This window comes from Bos javanicus, chromosome 3, assembly GCF_032452875.1.
Source record: "Bos javanicus breed banteng chromosome 3, ARS-OSU_banteng_1.0, whole genome shotgun sequence".
NCBI lineage: Eukaryota > Metazoa > Chordata > Mammalia > Artiodactyla > Bovidae > Bos > Bos javanicus.
The window spans coordinates 69,130,687-69,142,749 of record NC_083870.1 but is presented as its reverse complement, the minus strand read 5'-3'; the positions used below and the strand labels follow the sequence as shown (position 1 = coordinate 69,142,749).

The following is a 12,063-nucleotide window of genomic DNA, read 5'->3' as shown; positions in this document are numbered from 1 at the left end:
AGTGTCTTCCCAGGTGGCTCAGCAGTAAAGAATCTGCCTGCTAATGCAGGAGACATTCAGGTTTAATTGCTGGATTGGGAAGATCCCTGGAGAAGGAAGCAGCAGCCCACTCCAGTATTCTTGCCTAGAAAATCCCAGGGACAGAGGAGTCTGGTGGGCTACAGTCAATGGGGTCGCAAGAGTCTGACACAACTGAGTGACTAAACAGCAACAAAAGCAGCTGAGAAACAGATAACTCTGGCTGCAGGTGGTGGTAGAATATTCAGTAGTGATATCCCTGACAGCACCTGTTGTTCCAGCCATTTGTGATACGGTTTGTGCTACAACATTCAAGACACTCAAGACTACCAGGACTGAACACACACACACACACACACACACACGCATGCACACATGCACACACGTCTCCCTTAGGTAATCATTAACTGGGAATCTTCATTATTGCCAGTGAAAATTATTTTTATCATACTAATTCATATATATGCTGATATTATACCAAATTGTATCAATTATTGGATAACTTTGCAAGTTTTTAGATTTTTTTTAGAGAAAAATTATCATTAAACAAGGTAAATATAATGGACTATTATAAATATATAAACCATTTTTCCTTTGTTAAATAATACTAAAATTCTTTTCCTTTTTCTATTATAGATGAAGAGATGACTTCAGTAACTTTTCTATTATAATTCAGTGTGAAGCTGGCTGTAAGCTATGTTTAAATACAACTCAATGTGATGTGCCTGCCTGAGGCAACTGACATTTCAAATTGTGATTCTTTTCACCCCAAAAGCAAGAAGTTCTGCTCTTTCCTGTAGTTGGAGCTATTTAAATGAAATTAACCTGAGAGGTCAGAATCCAACTGTGACTTCTTAGGTTCTTTCATTTTCATTACATATCATTTGTAGGGAATGAAGCGATTGACTAAAAAATACTGAAGAAAGACTAGAGTAAAACATTAATTTGAATTCTCTCAGTTTTGAATATCTGATCGTCTAGGCAGAAAGAATAAAAGACACCTGGAAAAATAGTTTACAGTGGAAATCAGTGAGATTTTGTTGTCGTTGTTCAGTTGCTGTCATGTCCGACTCCTTGCAATCCCATGGACTATAGCATACCAGGCTCCTTTGTCCTTCACTATCTCCCAGAATTTGCTCAAATTCATGTCCACTGAGTCGGTGATACCATCCAAATATCTCATTCTCTGTCAGCCTCTTCTCCTGCCCTAATCTTTTTCAGCATCAGGGTCTTTTCCAAAGAGTTCACCCTTCACATCAGATGGCCAAAGTATTGGAGCTTCAGCTTCAGCATTAGTCCTTCTAGTAAACATTCAGAGTTCATTTCCTTTAGGATTGACTGGTTTGAGATTTTTACAGGAAAGATTAAACCAGTCATTAGAACAAACTTTCTAATCAGTACCTGAAAAGTAAGTACCAGTTACATGATGCTCAAATAATTTTGTGACTTACAACTCCGCCTTGTTTTCCATGCCAGGGAATAAAAGAAGTGAGTATTGGTTATTTGGTCTCAAGCAGTTGTTCTGATGGTCAGCATCACTGGTCTAGTAGAAACTTGAAACCAGATGTTACATATTACTCCCACTTTAACCAAGTGTTGAATTTCTTTAGCTAAACTTAGTTCCAAACAGAAATGTTATGTTTTGTTAAAATAATCTTTGTATCCACACAACCTTCTCCCCTCTGTATCTGTATGTTTGTGTCCAAATTTTCATCTTGGAAAGTTATCAGTCATTGGATTACCCTTAGTCCAATATGATCTCATGTAACTTGATTACATCGATAAAGACTCTATTTCCAAATAAGGTCATTTTCACAGGTACCAGAATTTAGGACTTGGACACACATGTATATATTTTTAGGGATACAGCTCAGCCTGCAATAGCACCCACCCTTACCTTTCATGTCTTTGACATCCCAGTATCCTTCCTATTTAAGTATATTCCTCTCAAATGTGTCCTGTTCTTTCTTCTTAGTGACCTTGTCCCAAGTAGCATTTTCCCTCTCATGTGTTTTGTAACGTCATCTCTTTTCTGGCAGTTTCGCATCGTATAAACATATTTAAGTCATGTTCATCCTAAAAGAAACTACAAATCCTACCTACCTCAACCCTATATTTCTTGTACCCTACCTCTTCTTCCTATAGCCCTGAATGTGCATCTTATGTTTATATTTACTATGTTTCCTCTTCATCTTTTTCTTCAACCAACTGAAGTCTGGCTTCTGCCCCACCACTGAGCCTGCTCCCTCTTGTCAAGATTTTTAATGTTCTTTTTGATGTTAAATCAATGGACAAATCTTAATTCTTCTATTATAAAACTCAGTGCCTCATTGGATTTTTTTTCAGCACTCCTAACTTCTTCAAACCAGACCCTGCAAATCAAATCCCTTGAGTTCCATGGTATTTCACTTTCCATATGTTTCCTCTTGCTATGAATGCTTAGTGTTTTTTGGAAGGATTTTCTTCCTCTAGTTGCTTTATAAAGTGTGATGTCCTCCTAGGATTAATTTATCTTTCTTTCTCTCACTCTATAGTCTTTTCTTGGTTAATCTTACTCCTTGCATGTCTTCTGCATCAACTATATGATGCTGACCTCCCAAAATGTATGTCTTCAGCCCATATTTCTTTTCTGAACTCTAATTGTATATATGCAACTGCCTGTTACACATCATGTCTTGAATAACTCACAGGCACTTCAGCTACAACAAGTTAAAATTTGTCCTTCTACATTTTCTTTCTTAGTGAGTGGCAGTACTACATAGCCAGTTAGCATAGTGAGAAGCCTTAAAGTCATAGTATTCCATTTTCTCACCTTCACACCAGTGTGTGTGTGTGTGTGTGTGTGTGTGTGTGTATATATATGTATATATATATATATGTATATATATATATCCCATTTGAAGACTTCCCTGGTGGCTCAGACAGTTAAGCATCTGTCTACAATGTGGGAGACCCGGGTTCGATCCCTGGGTCGGGAAGTTCCCTGGAGAAGGAAATGGCAATCCACTCCAGTACTATTGCCTGGAAAATCCCATGAACAGAGGAGCCTGGTAGGCTACAGTCCATGGGGTAGCAGAGAGTCGGACATGACTGAGTGATTTTCACTTTCACTTCATATCCCATTTGAAAAGACCCTGATGCTGAGGAATACTGAAGACAAAAGGAGAAGGAAGCAGCAGACAATGAGAGGGTTAGACAGCATCACTGACACAATGGACAGAAATCTGAGCAAATTCCAGGACATAGTGAAGGACAGGGGAGCCTGGTATGTGGCAGTCCATAGGGTCTCAAAGAATCAGACATGACTTAGTGACTGAACAACAATCACCACCATCACACCAGTTTTCGTATATATTATATCTCTTTGTAATGTCTTCCAAAGCAGTCCTCTTTTCTCCAACATCCCTTGAACTGATTTAGGTTAGGCCCTGTGATTTCTTCCTAGATTCTTTAATTGTTACATTTTGTCTAGTCCAAACCATTTCCCATATTGTTACCAGCTTGATTTTCCAAAACACAATCTGATGATACTAATATTCCATTAAAGAATATTTTTGAGCCTCATTGTAGCCTTCAAAATAAAGTAACAAACTCCTGTATGTCTATTCTTTAGTAATATTTCTCAGTATTTCATCCCTGTGAATGTCAGTCAGTATCAGTTCAGTCACTCAGTTGTGTCCGACTCTGTGAACCCATGGACAGCACCACGCCAGGCTTCCCTATCATCACTAACTCCCAGAGCTTACTGAGATGCATGTCCATAGAGTCAGTGATGCCATCCAACCACCTCATCCTCAGTCATCCCCTTCTCCAATCTTTCCCAGCATCAGGGACTTTTCCAGTGAGTCAGTCCTTCACATCAGGTGGCCAAAGTATTGGAGTGTCAGCATAGGCATCAGTCCTTCCAATGAATATTCAGGACTAATTTCCTTTAGGATAAGTTGGTTGGATCTCCTTGTAGTCCAAGGGACTCTCAAGAGTCTTCTCCAATACCACAATTAAAAGCATTGGTTCTTCGGTGCTCAGCTAGCTTTATACTGCAACTCTCACATCCATACATGACTACTGGAAAAACAATAACCTTGACTAGATGCACCTTTGTGGGCAAAGTAATATCTCTGCTCTTGAATGTGCTGTCTAGGTTGGTCTTAGCTTTTCTTCCAAGGAGTAGGCGTCTTTTAATTTCATGGCTACAATCACCGTCTGCAGTGATTTTGGAGCCCCCCCCCAAAAAAGAGTCTGTCACTGTTTCCATTATTTCTCCATCTATTTGCCATGAAGTGATGAGACCAGATGCCATGATCTTAGTTTTCTGAATGTTGAGTTTTAAGCCAACTTTTTCACTCTCCTCTTTCACTTTCATCAAGAGGCTCTTTAGTTCTTCACTTTCTGCCATAAGGGTGGTGTCATCTGCATATCTGAGGTTATTGATATTTCTCCCGGCAATCTTGATTCCAGCTTGTGCTTCATCCAGCCCGGCATGTCACATGATGTACTCTGCATATAAGCTAAATAAGCAGGGTGACAATATGCAGACTTGATGTACTCCTTTTCCTATTTGGAACCAGTCTGATGTTCCATGTCCAGTTCTAATTGTTGCTTCCTGACCTGCACATGGATTTCTGAGGAGGCAAGTCAGGTGGTATGGTTTCCCATCTCTTGAAGAATTTTCCATAGTTTGTTGTGATCCACACAGTCAAAGGCTTTTGACGTAGTCAGTAAAGCAGAAGTAGATGTTTTTCTGGAACTCTCTTGCTTTTTCGATGCTCCTACAGATGTTGGTGATTTGATCTCTGGTTCCTCTGCCTTTTCTAAATCCTGCTTGAACATCTCAAAGATTATGGTTCACGTACTGTTGAAGCCTGATTTGGAGAATTTTGAACATTACTTTGCTAGCGTGTGAGATGAGTACAATGGTGCAGTAGTTTGAACATCCTTTGACATTGCCTTTCTTGGGGATTGGAATGAAAACTGACTTTTCCAGTCCTGTGATCACTGCTGAGTTTTCCAAATTTGCTGGCATATTGTGTGCAGCACTTTCACAGCATCATCTTTTAGGATTTGAAGTAGCTCAACTGGAATTCCATCACCTCCACTAGCTTTGTTCATAGTGATATTTCCTAAAGGCCCACTTGACTTCGCATTCCAGGATGTCTGGCTCTAGGTGAGTGATCACACCATCATTGTTATCTGGGTCACGAAGATCTTTTTTGTATAGTTCTTCTGTGTATTCTTGCCACCTCTTCTTAATATCTTCTGCTTCTGTCAGGTCCATACCATTTCTGTCCTTTATTGTGTCTATGTTTGCACAATTGCACCCTTGGTATCTCTCCTTTTCGTAGAGATCTCTAGTCTTCGCCATTCTGTTGTTTTCCTCTATTCTTTGCATTGATCACTGAGGAAGGCTTTCTTATCTCTTCTTGCTATTCTTTGGAACTCTGCATTCAAATGGGTCTATCTTTCCTTTTCTCCTTTACCTTTAGCTTCTCTTCTTTTCACAGCTATTTGTAAGGCTTCCTCCAACAACCATTTTGCCTTTTTATATTTCTTTTTCTTGGGGATGGTCTTGATCACTGCCTCCTGTACAGTGCCACAAACCTCTGTCCCTATTTCTTCAGGCACTCTGTTTGTCAGATCTAATCTCTTGAATCTATTTGTCACTTCCACTATATAATTTTAAGGGATTTGATTCAGGTCTTACATGAATGGTCTAGTGGTTTTCCCTACTTTCTTCAATTTCAGTCTGAATTTGGCAATAAGGAGTTCATGATCTGAGCCACAGTCAGCTCCCAGTATTGTTTTTGCTGACAGTATAGAGCTTCTCCATCTTTGGCTGCAGAGAATATAATCAATCTGATTTCGGTGTCAACCATCTGGTGATGTCCATGTTTACTTCTCTGTCTATGGCCAGTGTGTTCTCTTGGCAAAACTTTAGCCTTTGCCCTGCTTCATTCTGGGCCACTCCAGGTGTTTCTTGACTTCCTACTTTTGCATTCCAGTATTATCTCTTCTTGTAAGTCTTAATAGAACCATTGCTTCTTCACCATTACTGGTCATAGACTTGGATTACTGTGATATTGAATGGTTTGCCAAACAAACAGAGATTATTCTGTTGTTTTTGAGGTTGCATCCAAGTACTGCATTTTGGACTCTTTTGTTGACTATAATGGCTACTCCATTTCTTTTAAAGGATTCTTGCCTGCAGTAGTAGATATAATGGTCATCTGAGTTAAACTCACCCATTCCAGTCCATTTTAGTTCGCTGATTGCTAAAATCTTGATGTTCACTCTTGCCATCTCCAGTTTGACCACTTCCAATTTACCTTGATTCATGGACCTAACATTCCAGGTTCTTATGCAATATTGCTCTTTACAGCATCAGACTTTACTTCCACCACCAGTCACACCCACAACTGGGTATTGTTTTTGCTTTGGCTCCATCTCTTCATTCTTTCTAGAGTTATTAGTTACCAATCTCCTGTAGCATATTGGGCACCTATCAATTTGGGGAGTTAATCTTTCAGTGTTGTATCTTTTTGCCTTCTCATACTGTTCATGGGATTCTCAAGGCAAGAACGCTGAAGTGGTTTGCCATATCTTTCTCCAATGGACCACGTTTTATCAGAACTGTCCACCATTACCCGTCCATCTTGTGTTGCCCTACATGGCACGGCTCATAGTTTCATTGAGATAGACAAGGCTGTGGTTCATATGATCAGTTTGGTTAGTTTTCTTTAATTGTGGTTTTCATTCTGTCTTACCTGTAGTGGATAAGGATAAAAGGCTTGTGGAAGCTCCCTGATGGAAGAAACTGACTGAGGGGGAAACTGGGTCTTGTTTTGATGGGTGAGGCCATGCTCAGTAAATCTTTAATCTAATTTTCTATTGATGGGCAGCGCTGTGTTCCGTCCCTGTAGTTTGACCTGAGGCCAAACTGTGGTGGAGGTAATGAAGATAATGGTGACCTCCTTCAAAAGATCCCATGCATACACTGCTGTATTCAGTGCCCCTGACCCTTCAGCAGGCCACCACCAACCCTCACCTCCACCAGGGACTCCTGGACACTCACAGGCAAGTTGGGTCAAGTCTCTTGTGGGGTCATTGCTCCTTTCTCCTGGGTCCTGGTGCACACAAGTTTCTGTTTGTGCCCTGTAAGAGTCTGTTTCCCCAGTCCTGTGTAAGTTCTGGTGGCTCTCTGGTGGGGTTAATGGCAAACTCCTCCAGGAGGGCTTATGCCATACCCAGGTCTGTTGCACCCAAAGCCCCTGCCCCTGCGACAGGCCACTGCTGACCTGTACCTCCACAGGAAGCCCTCAAACACAGTTCCAGTTCAGTCTCCGTGGGGTCTCTGGGTCCTGGTGCACACAAGGTTTGTTTGAGCCTTCCAAGTGTCTCTGGCAGGTATGGGGTTTGCTGCGATGGCACACAGAGTGCGGCCAGGAGGAGCTAGCCCACCTCTGAGGTCAGAGGCAGCAGCCGAGAGGAGCTACCCTGCATCGAGGTCAGTGGCTGCCGCTGAGAGTGCCAGGCTGCAACAGCATAGGAGCAGCCAAGAGGAGCTACCCCATGTCCGAGGTCAGGGGCAGCAGCTGGGAGGAGCTGGAGGCCAAGTGGCCAGGAGGAGCTACCCCATGTCCAAGGAGCGGTGGCTGCGCGGGTGCAGGAAGGCCTAGAGGCCCTATTACACATCAAGGTCAGGATGGGCAGCAGTGAGGAGATACCCCTCCTCCAAGGTAAGGAGCAGCGGCTGCACTTTGCTGGAGCAGTCTTGAAGAGATACCCCACATCCAAGGTAAGAGAAACCCAAGTAAGTGGTAGGTGTTGCAAGAGGACATCAGAGGGCAAACACACTGAAACCATAATCACAGAAAACTAGTCAATCTAATCACACTAGGACCACAGCCTTGTCTAACTCAATGAAACTAAGCCATGCCCGTGGGGCCACCCAAGACGGCGGGTTATGGTGGAGAGGGCTGACAGAATGTGGTCCACTGGAGAAGGGAATGGCAAACCACTTAGGTATTCTTGCCTTGAGAACCCCATGAACAGTATGAAAAGGCAAAATGATAGGATACTGAAAGAGGAACTCCCCAGGTCAGTAGGTGCCCAATATGGAGATCAGTAGAGAAATAACTCCAGATAGAATGAAGGGATGGAGCCAAAGCAAAAACAATACCCAGTTGTGGATGTGACTGGTGATAGAAGCAAAGTCTGATGCTGTAAAGAGCAATATTGCATAGGAACCTGGAATATCAGGTCCATGAATCAAGGCAAATTGGAAGTGGTCAAACAGGAGATGGCAAGAGTGAACATTGACATTCTAGGAATCAGCGAACTAAAATGGACTGGAATGGGTGAATTTAACTCAGATGACCATTATATCTACTACTGTGGGCAGGAATCCCTTAGAAGAAATGGAGTAGCCATCATAGTCAACAAAAGACTCCAAAATGCAGTACTTGGATGAAATCTCAAAAAAACAAAACAAAACAAAACAAAAAAAACCCAGAATGATCTCTGTTCGTTTCCAAGGCAAACCATTCAATATCACAGTAATCCAAGTCTATGCTCCAACCAGTAATGCTGAAGAAGCTGAAGTTGAAAGGTTATATGAAGACTTACAAGACCCTTTAGAACTAACACCCAAAAAAGATGTCCTTTTCATTATAGGGGACTGGAATGCAAAAGTAGGAAGTCAAGAAACATCTGGAGTAACAGGCAAATTTGGCCTTGGAATACAGAATGAAGCAGAGCAAAGGCTAATAGAGTTTTGCCAAGAAAATGCACGGGTCATAGCAAACACCCTCTTCCAACAACACAAGAGAAGACTCCACACATAGACATCACCAGATGGTCAACACTGAAATCAGATTGATTATATTCTTTGCAGCCAAAGATGGAGAAGCTCTATACAGTCAACAAAAACAAGACTGGGAGCTGACTGTGGCTCAGATCATGAACTCCTTATTGCCAAATTCAGACTGAAATTGAAGAAGGTAGGGAAAACCACCAGACCATTCAGGTACAACCTAAATCAAGTCCCTTATGATTATACAGTGGAAGTGAGAAATAGATTTAAGGGCCTAGATCTGATAGATACAGTGCCTGATGAACTATGGACGGAGGTTCATGACACTGTACAGGAGACAGGGATCAAGACCATCCCCATGGAAAAGAAATGCAAAAAAGCAAAATGGCTGTCTGGGGAGGTCTTACAAATAGCTGTGAAAAGAAGAGAAGTGAAAAGCAAAGGAGAAAAGGAAAGATATAAGCATCTAAATGCAGAGTTCCAAAGAATAGCAAGGAGAGAGAAGAAAGCCTTCCTCAGTGATCAATGCAAAGAAATAGAGGAAAACAACAGAATGGGAAAGACTAGAGATCTCTTCAAGAAAATTAGAGATACCAAGGGAACATTTCATGCAAAGATGGGCTCGATAAAGGACAGAAATGGTATGGACCTAACAGAAGCAGAAGATATTAAGAAGAGGTGGCAAGAATACACAGAAGAACTGTACAAAAAGATCTTCACAACCAAGATAATCACGATGGTGTGATCACTGACCTAGAGCCAGACATCCTGGAATGTGAAGTCAAGTGGGCCTTAGAAAGCATCACTACAAACAAAGCTAGTGGAGGTGATGGAATTCCAGTAGAGCTATTTCAAATCCTGAAAGATGATGCTGTGAAAGTGCTGCAGTCAATATGCCAGCAAATTTGGAAAACTCAGCCATGGCCACAGGACTGGAAAAGGTCAGTTTTCATTCCAGTCCCAAAGAAAGGCAATGCCAAAGAATGCTCGAAGTACCGCACAATTGCACTCATCTCACATGCTAGTAAAGTAATGCTCAAAATTCTCCAAGCCAGGCTTCAGCAATATGTGAACTGTGAACTTCCAGATGTTCAAGCTGGTTTTGAAAAGGCGGAGGAATCAGAGATCAAATTGCCAACATCTGCTGGATCATCAAAAAACCAAGAGAGTTCCAGAAAAACATATATTTCTGCTTTATTGACTATGCCAAAGCCTTTGACTGTGTGGATCACAATAAAACTGGAAAATTCTGAAACAGATGGGAATACCAGACCACCTGACCTGCCTCTTGAGAAATTTGTATGCAGGTCAGGAAGCAACAGTTCGAACTGGACATGGAACAACAGACTGGTTCCAAATAGGAAAAGGAGTACGTCAAGGCTGTATAGTGTCACCCTGCTTATTTAACTTCTATGCAGAGTACATCATGAGAAACACTGGGCTGGAAGAAGCACAAGCTGGAATCAAGATTGCCGGGAGAAATATCAATAACCTCAGATATGCAGATGACACCACCCTCATGGCAGAAAGTGAAGAGGAACTAAAAAGACTCTTGATGAAAGTGAAAGTGGAGAGTGAAAAAGTTGGCTTAAAGCTCAACATTCAGAAAACGAAGATCATGGCATCTGGTCCCATCACTTCATGGGAAATAGATGGGGAAACAGGGGAAACAGTGGAAACAGTGTCAGAGTTTATTTTTTGGCCTCCAAAATCACTGCAGATGGTGACTGCAGCCATGAAATTAAAAGACGCTTACTCCTTGGAAGAAAAGTTATGACCAACCTAGATAGCATATTCAAAAGCAGAGACATTGCTTTGCCAACAAAGGTCCGTCTAGTCAAGGCTATGGTTTTTCCGGTGGTCATGTATAGATGTGAGAGTTGAACTGTGAAGAAAGCTGAGCACTGAAGAACTGATGCTTTTGAACTGTGGTGTTAGAGAAGACTCTTGAGAGTCCCTTGGACTGCAAGGAGATCCAACCAGTCCATTCTGAAGGAGATCAGCCCTGGGATTTCTTTGGAAGGAATGATACTAAAGCTGAAACTCCAGTACTTAGGCCACCTCATGTGAAAAGTTGACTCATTGGACAAGACTCTGATGCTGGGAGGGATTAGGGGCAGGAGGAGAAGGGGCCGACAGAGGATGAGATGGCTGGATGGCATCACTGACTTGATGGATGTGAGTCTGAGTGAACTCCAGGAGTTGGTGATGGACAGGGAGTCCTGGCGTGCTGCGATTCATGGGGTTGCAAATAGTCGGACACGACTGAGTGACTGAACTGAGCTGAACTAAACAGACTGTCATACTGGAGCTTGTTGTTTGCTCTTGGACACGGTGTATCTCTTTTGGTGTGATCCAACATTCTCCTGTTGACAGTTGTTCAGCAGCGAGTTGTAGTTTTGGAGTTCTTGCAAAAGGAGATGAGCACCTGTCCTTCTACTCTGCCATCTTGTAGTCAACAAGAATTCCCTGGTGGCTCAGACAGTAAATAATCTTCCTGCAATGCAGGACATCCAAGTTCGATACCTAGGTCGAGAAGGTCACCTGGAGACGGAAATGGCAACCCACTCCAGTATTCTTGCCTGTAGAATCCCATGCACAGAGGATCCTGGCAGGTTATAGTCCATGGGGTCACAAAGAGTTGGACATGACTGAATGACTTCACTCTGTGAATCTCATCCATACTGAAATATTTGTACCTGCTTGAATGTGCGATGCTGTTTTTTCTACATGAAAAATCTCCAAATCCTCCCACGTTGATAGGAATTCTTCTTTTATATCTCTTAAAGCAAGAAATTTTCCCTGACACTAAATCCTTCATATGATTTGGATTTGGTGCCCCTTGATGAATCATTTATGTGCTCCCCTAGATTATGTGTTTACCTCTACACAACATAGATGAAATCTCTTTTTAACCCCTAGACACTGGCACAGTGTTTGGCACATAAAATCCACTCAAAAATAACAAGTCATCAGTATGTACAAGATTAATACAGCCTAATAAGATAAGGTGGCAAAGATTGGATCTTCAGGGAATATTTAAGAAGTAGGCAGGGGAAGAAACTGGGCAATAGAAACCAAAACGTGGTCAACGATTATCCAAAGAGACAACCAGAAGAGAGTGGTAGTACTTGGTCATATATACTGGTTTGTCTAGGATAGCACTCAGTTATACGTGCTATACTGATTCCTGTCCAGTTTAATTTTGTTACAGGTTTTTCATGTTTAATGAGATG

At 41.9% G+C, this 12,063-nt stretch overlaps 1 pseudogene; it reads left to right on the top strand.

Moving 5' to 3' along the window:
• The first annotated feature begins 8,206 nt into the window (after positions 1-8,206).
• Positions 8,207-9,164, top strand: LOC133245335 (craniofacial development protein 2-like; annotated as a pseudogene).
• Positions 9,165-12,063: the final 2,899 nt, after the last annotated feature.